Source organism: Galeopterus variegatus, unplaced genomic scaffold, assembly GCF_000696425.1.
Source record: "Galeopterus variegatus unplaced genomic scaffold, G_variegatus-3.0.2 Scaffold4939, whole genome shotgun sequence".
Taxonomy (NCBI): domain Eukaryota; kingdom Metazoa; phylum Chordata; class Mammalia; order Dermoptera; family Cynocephalidae; genus Galeopterus; species Galeopterus variegatus.
Window position 1 is genome coordinate 74,422 of NW_007731050.1, and position 15,983 is coordinate 90,404.

At 39.3% G+C, this 15,983-nt stretch overlaps 1 pseudogene; it reads right to left on the reverse strand.

Moving 5' to 3' along the window:
- LOC103604051 overlaps positions 1–3,341 on the reverse strand; it is a 7,261-nt pseudogene extending 3,920 nt beyond the window's left edge.
- Between the last annotated feature and the right edge of the window lie 12,642 nt (positions 3,342–15,983).

Consider the following 15,983-nt stretch of genomic DNA (forward strand, 5'->3'; position numbering starts at 1 on the left):
GCATTGGATTTAATTTAGTTTCATCCAATATAGAAACTCACTAATGCAGTATGAAATATAGGCTCACTAATGCAGTCCTACCAGTATGGATAGACTGAGCATGTGAGTTCTACAAAAGAAAGAAGAAGGTAAGCATTTGTGGGTTGCTACCTGTGTGTCAGGCACCGTGTTACATCCATCACATACACTTTCATGTTTTCTCACATGCTCTGAGGCAAGGTCTTCACCCTCCCTGCTATAGATAAGGTCTTGGAGAAATAAGGAGGTGCATTATCTTGACTGAAGTTACAAAAGTAGTAATTCTGTTTAATTCCATAGCTCCTGCTCTTCATTGCAAGAGCAAAACAAACAAAAATTCATGACATAATAATGTGACAACGGTAATTTCATCCTTTTTTATTTGATGTTACAATAGGGAAAAAGGGAGGTGGAAGCACTGTCCCTCATCATTGAAAAACAGATTTACTGGTTAAATAGGTCAGCCTTTTTAAGGTTTAATAGAAAATCTTGCCTAAAATATTTACTAGTATTTTTCTTCAGCTTGTAGGAGTGAACGGACTCACAGATTGTTACCTGAACCTGCGAGAGAAGGAAGAGTTTCATTCCTTTCTGAGTATGTACGTGGTTCACCCGAGGTTTGGGGCTAGTAGTACAGCATTTTATCAGCACAACAAAAAATTGTCGACCCTGCTCAAGGTGTGCTTGACAAAGCACTTTTCATATTCATTAACTATTCTACTCTGCAAACAATATTTTGAAATGTGATTATTATAATTATTTCCCTTCTCCAGATAAGGAAACCAAAGCTCCAGAGAAAGAAAATGATTTGCCCAAGGTCTTGTAGTTAGTAGGGTTGAGGAAAACCTCAAACCCAATTTCTAGAACTCTTTTGCTTACCATTGTTCTGCAGAGTCTCTCATACCACTTAGTAACTAATCTTTCAGTAAAGCCAGTGAGAGACACACTAGAGTGTGAGTGTCATAGAATCTGGAGTTTTTGAGCTGGAAAAGATCTTAAGTAATATTTCACCTAATCCCCACATTTTATAGGCTGGAATAAAACAAGGCCGTTCAGCCAGAGTTCACTTTCTGCCCTACCACGGAGACTCCCTGAGTGGTAGTTCATGATGGGTACATGTATAGCCATATTGGGGAGGAGAGACTGAGTCAGAGTGGCCAGGGAGGGGGGTACTGGGCCAGGGCAGGCTTAAACTGGGAAGATGGTGCTGGGAACTGTGAAAGTCAGACCATCTGAGAAACACCTTGAATGAAGAATCAACACACTGTCCTTTACAGAGCCCAGGGCATTGTTAACTCAAACAATGGTCAAAATTAGTAAAGAGAAAAATTACCTCATAGCTGAAGTTGATATAACCAGGGTGCCCAGGATGAGGTGGTAGCTTTTATAGGAAGGTGGAAAGGAGGATGGAAAGAGAGAGGGAGTGAGGGAGAGGGGAAGAGAGAGGAAGAGATTAAGTCAATATGCAATTCTTCACATTAAGGAAGACTGAAGCTACTTTTAAAAAACTCTGTACAGTGCAGGATATATTTGAGGTCCACTTTTAGTCTGAGAATATACACTGTGTAGGAGAGGAGCCCGCTCATTGTAAAGAGGTCCAGAACAGCTAACTGACTTCCCTGGGGACTGCAGTCTAAAGGTGGGAAACGTGGAAGCAGAAACCAGCGCACATCTTATTCTCCAGTGATCTTCAGACCACCCCCTGTATTGTTACTGAATCCTACACCATGCCACCCTCTAGTTTACTTGTTAGTGATGCTCACTCCATGTTGGGGAGAGAGGTTTGTTTCTCTTACACAATTAAGAAATACCAATAAGAAGAGAATTGTCTCCCAAACATTCCCTGGTAGGTCAGGAGGTGATACGGTGCTTAAGTATCAGTGGGATTCCTCACAATTGGTATGCAAGGTCGATAACACATCAGCAGCAATGAAAGGAACAACTAGATGCGAATTACTGATACACATGTGGGGCAGTCAAATGGAGACGTGACAAATCCCCTGGAAGATGAAAGGGTTGATTTATGAAGTGTAGGCCAGTCTTTTGTATTATTCTGTCAATGTTTTACGATAGAAACATTTAAAAGTTCCAAATGATTATCTTAACAGGACTATTTCCTTCCAAAAGTGGGAGCCAAGTGGCTGGGGCCTCCATCATGGAATTCCAGTTGGTCCTGGGGCCCAGGAGAGGCGAGAAAAGAGACAAGAGACTCTCTCTGCATCGAGCCACTTCAGGGCCAGCACCAGTCTGTTCTTTTTAAATGCTCAAATTTCATACAAGGGTTTGCTCATGCTCATCTGAGTGTGAATTATTTTAGTCAGGTACTGCCTTTCCAGTGCTGTCTTGATACAAGCCCTCAGAGTGGGAGTGCTGAATTGAGGAAAGGAAAAAAGGGCTGAATTTGTAATGCAGGGGGCCCTCAGGGACTAGGAACACCTCACACTGTGCAGGGTTTCAGGAAGGCAGAGCACAGAGTCTTGGTCTTATGCAGGAGAGAGGAAGAGTGGAGGCGGGTATGCAAGCTTGATGGCTTCTGGTTGTATCAACTGCCCTTTATGCTACCAAACAGCAGCCAAACTTGCTTTGCCTGCATGGTGTCTAAGCTGTCTGCCCTTACGTACCTGTGTCCAGAGGCAGTTGTCACACTCCCTGGTGTTTGGTACATTTGAATGTAAAATATCTCAGTATGTATTTGGGTATAGGAAAGACTCTGGGCAGCCACAAGGGAGCCACATGCTTAGCAGATGCACCCAAAAGAGTGGGAAAACTGAGAACTGGGAGATGGTTCAAGAAGGGAATTCCTAACAGAGAAATTATACCCTGAAGTGTAACAACAGTGGTATTTGGAGGGAAGGAAGAGATCTGGAAACTTGTGAGAAATTCAGTTTTAGAGAAAACTGGTATTTTTGTAGTATTTGCCTAAGGCTGATTAAGCACTTTGTCTGGAAGTCTTTCAAGGGTTCCTTCTGCAAGTTTTCCATCCAGAGATGGGAGGTGATATTTACAAGCTGATTGCTTCAACAGAATTTCCAGAGCTGCCTGTTAAAAGGTGGAGTCCTGGGTCCCACCCCAGAAGGACTAAATCAGAATCTTTGGCCGAGGCATTCTAGAATCTATTTTTCTTAAACTCCATGTGTGTTTCTTCAACACAGAGATGTTGGAGGACATTTGATCTTGTACTCTTTTAAACCCTGAAGTTTGCCACCCGTGGGGCAGATTTTTACTACCAAGCTTGTGAAATAAGACTTAGGCAAGGGGTGTTTTTCTCACGGGCATAGTGAAAGCTGCTCACAGAAGACAGCAAACAGAATCCAGGTCCCCATTTCTTGCTGGTTCTGAAAAGTAAGGTGACACCTGCTTTTCTTATCTCTTCTCAAACATGATCATAATTAATGCTCCATAAAATACACATCATCCACATTAGTCTGTTGCTAGTAAAAAGGGTGAGACCATGCTTTGTGAGGTGATTTCACTCATACATGATTTCCACTACTCAGCCTGTTTCACTGTTTGTGGAGTCACAACAGTGGTAAAGATGCTTTTAAGTTAGTCTGAAAGCTGAACAGTTTAAAAGGACATGAATGATCTATCCTTACATGATTCCGCATGCCACTTCCCTATACCTATACAGCCTGTAGAATTATGGAAACTAAATGGTATTTATAATTAATGATTAAAATAATAGAGTTGGGGCCGGCCTGTGGCTCACTCGGGAGTGCTGCGCTGGTAGCACTTCCGCCGTGGATTCAGATCCTACATAGGAATAGCCGGTGCGCTCACTGGCTGAGCGCAGTCTGTCGACACCAAGCCAAGGGTTGTGATCCCCTTACCAGTCACATAAAAAAAAAAAATTAAAAATGCTGGGATAATGAGAAAAAAATTTGCATCAATAGTTCTATTTGAGGGCCGGCCCGGTGGCGCACTGTTACAGTGCGCCGCTTGGGAGCGCGGCAGTGCTCCCGCCCGAGGGTTTGGATCCCACATACAGACCGGTTCCCGCTCACTGGCTGAGCGAGGGGTGGGCGCAGCACTGAGGGTTATGATCCCATTGCCGGTCCCGGTCCAGTATGGGCACGACACTGAGGGTTGCAGTCCATTGCCGGACATGAAAAGAAAGACAAAAAAGTAAAAAAAATAGTTCTATTTGATGTAATTAAGTAAAATGTTTTTTTCAAAGTCATGTATCACAGCCTATGAAGTATTATTTTACCTTAATTGATGAGTAATTAAAATCAATATTTTATTGTAAAGCTTGGCCCTGAAAACAGCTTTGAAATTCTGGAACTAACATTTTTAAAAGGTAGACAAACTGTTTGCTCCATTAGAAAGTGAAGTAATTCATTTAATTAGTAATCAGAGTCTAATTATGGCCCAAGTAAAAAAGTAACTAACTCTTATTGATGGCATTAAGTATTAGAAAGGTGGAATACATTTGCATCTTTTAAACATGAAATTTAGAGAAAGAAACAATCACAATAAAAAAGGGTACCAAATTATGAATAAAATCCATATACCTCCAAATGTTTTCAGAGGAAGTTTCTGTCTGAAACTCAGGGATGCTTGATCCTTTAGATTTCTTCCAACTGTGAGCTCAGTTTATATCACTCATGGCATCTAGAACAACCAATCAAATGTGTACAGGAAAAATGTGTTGAGTATAACTAAAAATCCTCGTGTCATGAATTTTCAGAACTCGTGATCTAATGTAAGGCTATATGTTGTGATTAGTGCATATAGAATCTTTCATTATGGGCAATAACAGGTTCAGCAGGCAGAAAGTTTCACCAGGCTATTTTGAAGTCAGCAAATTAGTTGACTGCTCATGTTGATATATCCAAATTTATTTTTAAGAAACTGCTATACCACTGTCTATTCCTTGGTTCTAGCAAACCATGTTGTTCTTTATAAATGACAATCTAGATGGTTGAGTTCCTGTAGTGTAATCGTAATGTCCACTAGGGTTTTCCAGCCCTTTCAGATCAGGATAAATTGACTCAAACCCCCTTTCTGGTAGAAACCCAAAGCTCTGAGGGATTGTAATGTCAAGATCACCACTGCTATCTTCTCTGCTTGCATGGAAGATGTTTTTTCTGTTCCCTGTGGATGCTCCTTTATCACTACTCTGGTGTCGACCATATATGAGGGGACAAAGTTCCTTGTTCTTGGCCCCATCCTGACACTCTTCTGTCATCCAAGAAACCTTAAATGCAAGCTTAGCTGCTGGCAAAACTTATACTGATAATCTGAAGGACAAGGGAGGGGACATATTATACACAGAACAGCACACCTAGAACTGCATTTTGTCCCTTGCAAGTAAACACCTATCACAGGGGATGTTGACCCAGCTCCCCACTCACAGAGTGACTCCGCCATGCTCAGCATGGTGGTCCCTCTTTACCCAGCACTTCTGGCCCAACACATCTTTCTTGTGGAGGAATTCCTCCCTCCTTTTTTCAGAGCTTCTTAACTGTCTCTTGAGTTACATTGTCCCTGTGTTCTCAGCAGTCTCCTCTTTGTTTAAAAAACAAGCAAAGCCATTGCTATCTAGGAGGAGTTCTGATCAAGCTATTAAATACATAAGCATTTGGGCCGGCCTGGTGGCGCACTCAGTAGTGTGGCACTTGGGAGTGCAGTGGCCCTCCTGCTGAGGGTTTGGATCCCATATAGAGACTGGTCCACTCACTGGTTGAGCACAGTGCGGGCGCAACACCGAGGGTTGTGATCCCGTTGCCGGTCACAAAAGAAGACAAAAAGGAAAAAGAAAAAATACATAAGCATTTTACCCTCTACCTTAGTGAAACACATGGATTTCCCCCCTTTATTCTAGAAATAAAAATATTCAATTAAAAAGCAAATCTGTAGCTAGTGACAGTAGGTAACTGATGAGTTGTTGATCAATATTAGATCAGTGAAGGAAATACTCAATATATACCCAGATTAACTGGTGTTATATGCTGGATCACTTCAAATACTTACATTACATTTATAAAGTTTGTGTATATACATATCCAAGGGTACTTCAAAAACTTCATAGAAAAATGGAACTAAAAAATAGTACAAATCTTTCCATGAGCTTTGTGAAGACCCCGATATTTTTATATATATGCTCCACATTGGCTGGATTAAATTCAAGGAGAAAACATCCATGAAAGGCAATGTAATAATTTTTAAGAGCTAGAACGTTGACTTGCATAGATTCTGACCCAGTTTCACCACAGGTTGAGGGAACATTGACAAGTTACTTAGCCTGTCTGAACCTCAGTTTTTCCCTATGTAAAATGGCGATAATAATAAACCCTCCTAAGAGGATTATTGTGAAAACTAAACTAGAGACATCTCTGGGAAATGTCCCTCCCCAGGCCTATCAGTTGGCACACAGTAAATGTTTAAAGAATGTTAGTAAATAAGATTCTAAGATGATCATTGGGATTGAGTTAGGGATGAAGACCTATCATAAACAAAGGTAGACCTTTCAATCAGGGAGAGAGATTGCAAAGAAGGAAGTAGAAGTGGATAGGCAAGATACATGCATGAGAGCAAACACAGAAAATGGCTTTAAAGGCCAAATGTGCCCAGGGTTTTTCTTTATTTATGCACATATTTATTGGTTAATTTTATATCAGAGGCAAGAAAGATTTGATTTGAAGGAAGTTGCAAAACGGATCCTAGGAGAACTGGTAGGAGTATACAGCAAGGTGGTGAGGTAAGAGGGAGAGGAAGGAAAATGTAGATCATATTATGTTTTCTTTCATCTTTTCTCACATTTTATTTAATTACATGTATTAGAATGCAAGAAAGGGTTAAGGACATATTTTTCCTGCACAGTTGTGGGTGATCTCTACTAACAAAGTCACTGATGAATTACCAATGGTCTTGTAATTTTACAAATTGATCTCATAACTTTGTCTCACCTTTCACAAATGAGAGGGTGGCCACAGTGATCAACAGAATGCTTCCTTACTGTGGTGTTAATTCATCTGGCCCAGTGGACAGTGAGTTACTGCTGATTCATCACAGGCAATTGAACAGGCTTTGATGGTAATTTCTATAGAAATGATGTGGTTCTTTCTTCTTATTTTCACCCACTGCATTTCCATAGGGTGTTAAAATATGTATCTCTCTGTTTGAAATCTCTTCCACTAATTTGAGTCTCACTTATATAGTTTAAAAATCACTGGATGTTTGGGGGGAAGGCAACAAAACTTAAGTCGAAAATTTTTTCCTATAAGCAATTCTTTCAATTATGAATAAGTTGACTTCAAAAAGAAAACAGAATGTACTAGGTTGATCACTTATTCTGTTATATAAAAGCTATAACTTTTCCAGAGCATTTGTGTTCATGTCTGTCTTGCTCTTGGACGTTCAATATTTTCTTCTCTTTTTCAAAAATTACTATTTTAAAAATGGATTGTAAGCATAAAATATTTTCCACTATGGCAATATCTCTGGGACAAGTGCAATGATATGACCTGGGAATGTGTCTTTATTTATTGCAGCATTCACTGCAAATAAGCATGTTGAGCCTGGGGCTGTGTTTATTACAACAGGGGATAAATACACCATGAATTTACTATGGTTTCTAAAAGCTTTTCTCCAAAACAAGTGAATAAATGCCCTTACAAATTCTAATTGAGTTCTTTTGCTCATTTTGTTGTAGCGCTTCCTTTTCTGGACTCAGAGCCCATCACATTTGGTTGTTCGCACAGTGCTTGTACTAGCAATTTCTCCCCCTCTAATTTGCTGCTTCTAGTCTATTGTGTGTTGGAAAACCTTATGCCCAGGCTTATTAGAAGGATGTGTGGACTGCCAGTAAAGTGGGGGTGGTGAGGGTGTGGTGGGGGGGTGGAAGTGGCTCACCTGGGAGATCAGCTCAAGAATTCTAGTTTATCAAAAGTATAAGACCTGCAACTGTAAAGTTACTAAGGGAAAATGTAGGTGAAACACTTCAGCAACTAGGTCTGGGCACAGACTTTATGAACATTAGCCCAATAGCACAAGGAACAAAAGAAAAGATAAGCAAATGGGACCATATCAAACTAAAAATCTTCTGCACAGCAAAGGAAACAATCAACAGAGTGAAATGACAACCTACAGAGTGGGAGAAAATTTTTGCCAACTATGCATCTGACAAGGGATTAGTATCCATAATATATAAGGAACTCAAGCAATTATACAGTAAAAAACGAGTGATGTCAATCAGCTTTGTACCCCATGGATATTGATAACCAATAACAAATAAATAAACTTTTTTAAAAAGGTAAATAGGGCCAGCCCGGTGGCGCACTGCTACAGTGCACTGCTTGGGAGCGCGGCGGCACTCCTGCCGAGGGTTCGGATCCCACATACAGACCGGTTCACGCTCACTGGCTGAGCGAGGTGTGGGCACAACACCAAGGGTTGCGATCCCGTTGCCAGTCCCGGTCCAGTACGGGCGTGACACTGAGGGTTGCAATCCGTTGCCAGACATGAAAAGACAAAAAGGAAAAAAAAAAAAGGTAAATAAAAAAATCAGTAGCATTTCTACACACCAACAACAAACTAGCAAAAAATCAAGAAAATAATCCCATTTAAAATAGTCTCCAGAAAAATGAAATACTTAGGAATCTGTTTAACTAGGAAGATGAAAGATCCCTACAAGAACTACAGGTCACTGCTGAAAGAAATTAAAATGGACAGAAAAAGATTGAAAGACATTATATGCTCTTAGATTAGAAGAATTAACATTGTACCCGGTGGCGCACTGCTATAGTGCGCCACTTGGGAGTGCAGTGGCGCTCCCGCCGAGGGTTCGGATCCCACATACAGACCGGTTCCCGCTCACTGGCTGAGCGAGGTGCAAGAGCAACACCAAGGGTTGCGATCCCGTTGCCGGTCCCAGTCCGGTACGGGGGCGACACTGAGGGTTGCGATCCGTTGCCAGACACGAAAAAAGACAAAAGGAAAAAAAAAAAAAAAGAAGAAGAATTAACATTGTAAAAATGTCCATACTATCTGTAGTGGATTGAATTATGTGCCCCAAAACTCACTGAAGCTTGAACTATGTCCCCCAAGTTTTATGTATTAGAAACTTGGCCCCCACTGTGACTGTTAAGTTGGAAATCCTATTACGGTAATTTGAAGGCGGAGCCTTGAGGAAGTGATTAGATTGTGGGACCATGCCCTACAAATGGATTAAAAATGGCAGTCAGGAGTGTGGTTCTGAGGGCTTAAAAAGTAGAGCATGTGAGTGTTTCTGCTCTCTCTGCTTTCACCATCTTGTGAGACCCCAGGGTCACTGTTGCCACCACCAAGACCTGTACCATACGTGTTCCCTGGAATCTGGACCTCCTAGCCTCCAAAAGTGAAAGCAAAAAATTTTGGGTTTTTTTAATAAATCACCCAAGTCCTTGTATTCTTGTTATAAGCAACAAAAATAGACTAACAAACTACCCATGGTGATCTACAGGTTCAATGCAATATACATCAAAATACCAATGACATTCTTCACAGAAACAGAAAAAACGATCCTAACATTCATGTGTAATAATAAAAGAACCTGAATAGCCAAAGCAATCCTGAGCAAAAAATAAATAAAGCTGGAGGCATAACACTCCCTGACTTCAAATTATACTACAAAGGTATAGTAACCAAAACAAAACAGTACTGGCATAAAAACAAATGGAACTGGCACAGTACTGGCTCATACCAACGGAACAGAGTACAGAACCCAGAAATCAACCCACATACTTTCAGCTAACTGATCTTTGACAAAGGCAACAAGATCATCCACTGGAGAAAAGACTGCCTCTGCAATAAATGGTGCTGGGAAAACTGGAAATCCATATATAAAAAAATGAAACTAGGCCCATATTTCTCACCATATACCAAAATCATCTAAAAATGGACCAACAACTTAAATATAAGACCTAAAACTATAGAGCTCCTAAAAGAAAACATAGGGGAAACACTTCAGGAAGCAGAACCAGACAAAGACTTTATGAATAGGACCCCAAAAGCACAAACAAAAAAGAAAATAAATAAACAAATGGGATTACGTCAAACTAAAAAGCTTCTGCACAGCAAAAGAAACAACAGAGTGAAAAGACAACCTACAAAAGAAGAGAAAATATTTGCAAGCTAAGTATCCAAGAAGGGATTAATACCCAGAATATACAAAGAATCCAAACAACTCAATAGTAAGAAAACAAGTAACTCAATTAAAAAAATGGGTAAAGGAGCTGAATAGACATTTCTGATAAGAAGATACACAAATAGGCGACACATATGAAAAAATGCTCAACATCGCTCATCATCAGGGAAATACAAATCAAAACCACATCCAGATATCATCTCACCGCAATTAGTTGGGCTATTATCAAGAAGACTGAGAATAACAAAAGTTGGCAAGGAGAAAGGGGAACCCTTGTACATTGTTGGTGTGACCATAAATTATTGCAGCCACTGTGGAAAACAGTATGGAGGGTCCACAAACAACCACAGATAGAACTGCCATACGACTCAGCAATCCTACTGCTGGGTATATTCACAAAGGAATGGAAATCTTCATGTCAATGGGACACCTGCACTCCCATGATTATTTCAGCTGTATTTACAATAGCCAACAGTTGGAACCAGCCTAAGAGCTCTCATCATCAGACAAGTGGATGAGGAAAATAGGGTATACCTACACAATGGAATACTACTCTGCTGTAAAAAAGAGTGAAACTCTGCCATTCACAGCAACATGGATGAACTTAGAGAAAATTATGTTAAGTTAAATAAGCCATGTGCAGAAAGAGGATATTGCATTTCTTAACTCATAAGTGGAAGCTACACGAAAGAAAGGGCAGGAAAAGTGAAGGGAAGGGGCACAGTAGGGGAGAGGAGGGAATAGGAGTGGAGGAGACTACAGGGGAGGTAATGGGAGGAAAGAAGAGAAAAGAAAATAACAAGAGGAAAGAAAGAGAGAAACAATCACACACATTAAACTTTCAAGAAAAAAAAGAACAGAAATGTGGTTATTAGACGTGAGAAAGTGGGAGGGGGTGGGCGAGAAACTAGTTGATGGTCACAAAGATTGCATTTTGTAAACATGAGTATACTGATTATCTTGATTTGATCCCCCATGTTGTACACATGTATGATATTCGATTTTGTACCTCACAAATATATATAGTCACTAAAAATATTAAGAGAATTCAGTTATATATTGGCAATAAAATAGAAAAAAAAGAAGTCATTTGCAACAACATGGATGAAATTGGTGGACATTCTTAAGTGAAAATAAGGCAGGCATTAAAAGATCAATGCCATATAATATTACTTATACATGGAGTCTAAAAAAGTCAAACTCATAAAAATAGAATATAGTGGAGGTTACCAGAATCTTAGGGTAGAGAAATTAAGAGAAGTTGGTCAAAAGACACAAAATTTCAACTGGATAGGAGAAATAAGTTCAAGAGATCTATTGTACATTGTGGTGACTACCATTATACTGTGATATATGAGGGTACTTCAAAAAGTTCATGGAAAGACTCATATCATCATTTAATTCTATTCTTCCACTAACTTTTTAAAGTAGTGTCATACATAACAATATATTATATACTTTAAAATAGCTAAGAGAGTGTATTTTAAGTGTTCTCAACACAAAAAAAAATAGTAAGTATATGAAGTAAAACAAATGTTTAATAGCTTGATTTAGCCATTACACACTGTACACATATATCAAAAGATCATGTTGTACACTATAAATATATACAACTTTTATTTGCCAGTTAAAATAGACAAGAGCAGCACCGATGAGGATATAGAAAAACAGGAATCCTCATACATTGCTAGTGAAAAATTAAGTGGTGCAGTCTCTTTGTAACATAGTCTGACAGAGCCTCAAAAGAGAACACATAAAATTGCCATATAACCCAGGAATTCTGCCGCTGGGTATATTCCAAGAACAAATGAGAACATATGTTCACACAAAAACTTGTACACAAAGGTTCACAGTAGCATTATTGCCAAAAAGAGGATACAAAACAAATATCCATCAAAAGAATGGATAAATAACATGTGATACAGACATAAAATGGAAGGCTATTCAGCCATTAAAAGGAATGAATCACTGACACCTGCTACAACATGGGTGATCCTGACATATTTTAAGTAAAAATAAGCCAAACAAAAGAACACATACTATTATGATTCCTTTTATATGACATGTCACAAGGGACAAACATAAACAGTAATACAGTAGTTCAGTGTTTGTCAAAGGCTGGGGGTTGTGAGAAATGGGGCGTGATTGCTAATGGGTACAGCAGTTATTTTAGAGTGATAAAATGTTCCAAAAGCAATTGTGATTGACAGTTGCCTGTATTTGAGAATGTAATAAAATCACTGAATTTTAAACTTTCAATGGGTGAATTATATTTTATATGAATTATATCTCAACAAAACTGTCATTTTTGAAAAAGAACATATTTTCTCCCTCAATTTATTGGTTGTTTGTTTGGGAGTTTTGTTGTTGCTGCCATTTTTGTTTTTTGGTGGCTGGCTGGTACAGGGCTTTCTCAATTTCAAAGGGGTAAAATGAACCCTATTTATTTGGCATGGTTAAAAACCACCCTCAGTAAAAAAAAAAATAATGCCAAACACACTTTAATATATATGCAAATATATAAAACATATATTTGTTATACTAAAATATAATTTTATATGCATTTTATATATACATACATAATAATTTATATTCCATATACACACACATATATATAGCACATGAAAGAGTATGGAAGAGTTTTCCAAGTGAAGTCTGAATGGTAGCATTAGAGATAGAGAAAAGCAAGTCACATCAGTATTAAGCTATCGTCAGAAAACACACTTGAAGGTGAAATCACGCTCACAAATCACCCTTCAGTGTTCCAAAAGCATATGGAATGGCAGGAGTCCCTAGGAGGACCATGCCCATACACCCACTTGCAATTAATTCACCAGCAGCTCCGACTACTTCTGCCACCAAGGACACTTGTCTCTGTCCTCAAAAGTGGTTTCATTCAAAATCCAGCAGCACTGCTCATGGCTATACCAGAAGGCAGACAAGCAGACACCTTCCTTCAGGTCTGTCACCCAGTTGACGGCAAGATCAATGACACCAGCCAAGGTGCCTGGAGGAAGCAGCACAAGCCACTAAGAGAAGTCGCCCATGATGCAAAGGGAATGCACAACACAGCAGCCATGCAGGAACTCGGCAACCACACAGGCCCCATCACCAGAGCAGGAACAAACATGCCATGGACTGTCACTTATATAGGAAGCTTCTTTCATTAACCTCACAGTCACTGAATAAATATGGTGAGGGCAGCACCCAGCCCAGAGAGAGATACAAAGCGCTCAGTCGCTTAAATCAAGTAGGAGAGTGACACAAGCAGGTTTACACTTTTATCTCAAGCCGCTGGGGCCAAGCAAATTTGGGAATCATCCCTTTCCAAATTTTTGAAATACGGTATGTACACCATAAAAGACATACCCCTCAGCAGCTTCTGGAGCAAGATCCTGGGAGCACACACATAAATATTTCTTTGGGAAACTTGAAAATGAAGACAAATTGGAGGCATAACAGCTATGACAGCCTTACATTGTAAATGAGTAAGGTTTGCCACCAAACGAATTTGAAAAACCTCATTTATTAAAATTTTCTGGATTGTTTTAACTATTGATAAGGGATTTGGGGTCTGTAGAAAGTTTTTTAAAAAGTGAGTAGAAGTAGGATAAATCAGAAGTGGGCAGACAAAGCTCATGGCAGCCCCAGCATGATCCTAGCCAGACAATAGTGTCAAACCAGTGGCCTGTGATATCCCATCCCACAATGACTAAATATCAAAGGAAAGATAACAGAAATATGAAAAATCAAGAAAGTACACCATCAAAGGGTAATAACTCTCAAGATCTAGGTCCTATACAAAAAGAAGCCCTTCAAATGTCTGACAAGGAATTTCGAGTGATAATTCTAAGGAAACTAAACGAGATATAAGAAAACTCAGCTAGACAACACGATAAGATGAGGAAAAGTATACAGGACCTGAAAGAAGAAATGGACAAGGAAATCAATGCCTTGAAAAAGAATGTAGCTGAGCTTGCTAAGCAGAAGAATTCATTCAATGACATAAAAAAAAAATAAAAATAAAATAAAAAAACACAACAGAGAGTTTAACCAGCAGGATTGCAGAAGCAGAAAACAGAACTTCTCATCTTGAAGATGGGCTATTTGAAATAACACAGGCAGACAAAAAAAAAAATGAAAAAGAATTTAAAACATTGAAGGAAATCTAAGAGATATATCAGACAACCTTAAGCACTCAAATATCCAAGTCATGGGCATTCCAGAAGGGGAGGAAAAAGAGATTGCATTGAAAACATATTCAACAAAATAGTGGAAGAAAACTTCCCAGGTATTGGAAAAGACACAAATCTTCAGATTCAGGAAGCTCAAAGATCCACAAATGTATTCAACCCAAAAAGGTCTTCTCCAAGACATGTTATATAGTCAAATTGGCAAAATTTAAAGACAAAGAGAGAATCTTAAATGCAAGAGAGAAGTGTCAAATCACCTACAAGGGAGCCCCAATAAGACTAACAACAGACTTTTCATCACAAACCCTGAAAGCCAGAAAGGGATGGGATGATATATTCAAAATACTAAAAGACAGAGATTGCTGGCCAAGAATACTCTACCCTGCAAGGCTATCCTTCCAAAATGAAGGGGAAATAGTAAATTTCTCAGGCAAACAAAAACTGTGGGAGTTCACTACCACATGACCACCCTCACAGGATTCTCAAGGGAGTATTAGGTTTAGAACTTGAAAAATAACTACGACTGCCATAAAAACTAGAGAAAAATCAAAACCCACTAGTAAAATTAAAATGCCAACAATGAAGAGGGAAAAAAAGTTGATCTACAACCCAAGAAACCAACAAATACAGAAGACAAACAGTAAATCAGAAAGAAAAGAACAAAAGACAATTAAGACATTCAAACAAAAATCAATAAAATACTAAGAGTAAATCAACACTTTTCAATAACAACTCTTAATGTAAAAGAATTAAATTCTCTCATAAGTGGACACAGACAGGCTAACTGGATTAAAAAGGAGGACCCAACTATATGCTGCCTTCAAGAGACTCACCTCACAGGCTGGCCCGGTGGCGCACTGGAGAGTGCGCCGCCTGTGAGCATGGCGGCGCTCCCGCCAAGGGTTCGGATCCTATGTGGAGACCAGTTTCTGCTCACTGGCTGAGGGTGGTGCGGGCGCAACACCGAGGGTTGCGATCCCGTTGCCGGTCCCCAGTACGGGCGCAACACTGAGGGTTGCGATCCCATTACCAGTCAGTAAAAAAGACAAAAAAAAGGAAAAAAAAAAAAAAAAAAGAGAGGGAGACTCACCTCACCTCTAAAGACTCATATAAACTAAGAGTGAACAAATGGAAAAAGATTTACCATGCAAACAAAAATGACAAATGAGCTGGAGTAACTATTCTTATATCTAATAAAATAGACTTTAAGCTCAAAACCATAAAAAGAGATAATGAGGTCCACTACATAATGATAAAAGAATTCATCCATCAATAAGACATAACAATCATGAATATACACACACAAAATGTCAGAGCAGCCAGATTTATAAAGCAAACTCTATTAGTCCTAAAGAAGGAAATAGACACTAATACCATAATAGCAGGGGACCTGAACACCCCACTGTCTATATTAGACACATCATCTAGGCAAAGAATCAGCAGAGAAACACAAGATCTAAACAACACTCTAGACCAATTGGACTTGGCAGATATCTATAGAGCTCCATCCAAAAATCTCAGAATATTCATTCTTCTCATTAGCACATGGAGCATTCTCCAGGACTGGTCACATGTTAGGTCGCAAATCAAGTCTCAAAAAATTCAAAAAAATTGGAATTATCCCATGTATTTTTTCAGACCAC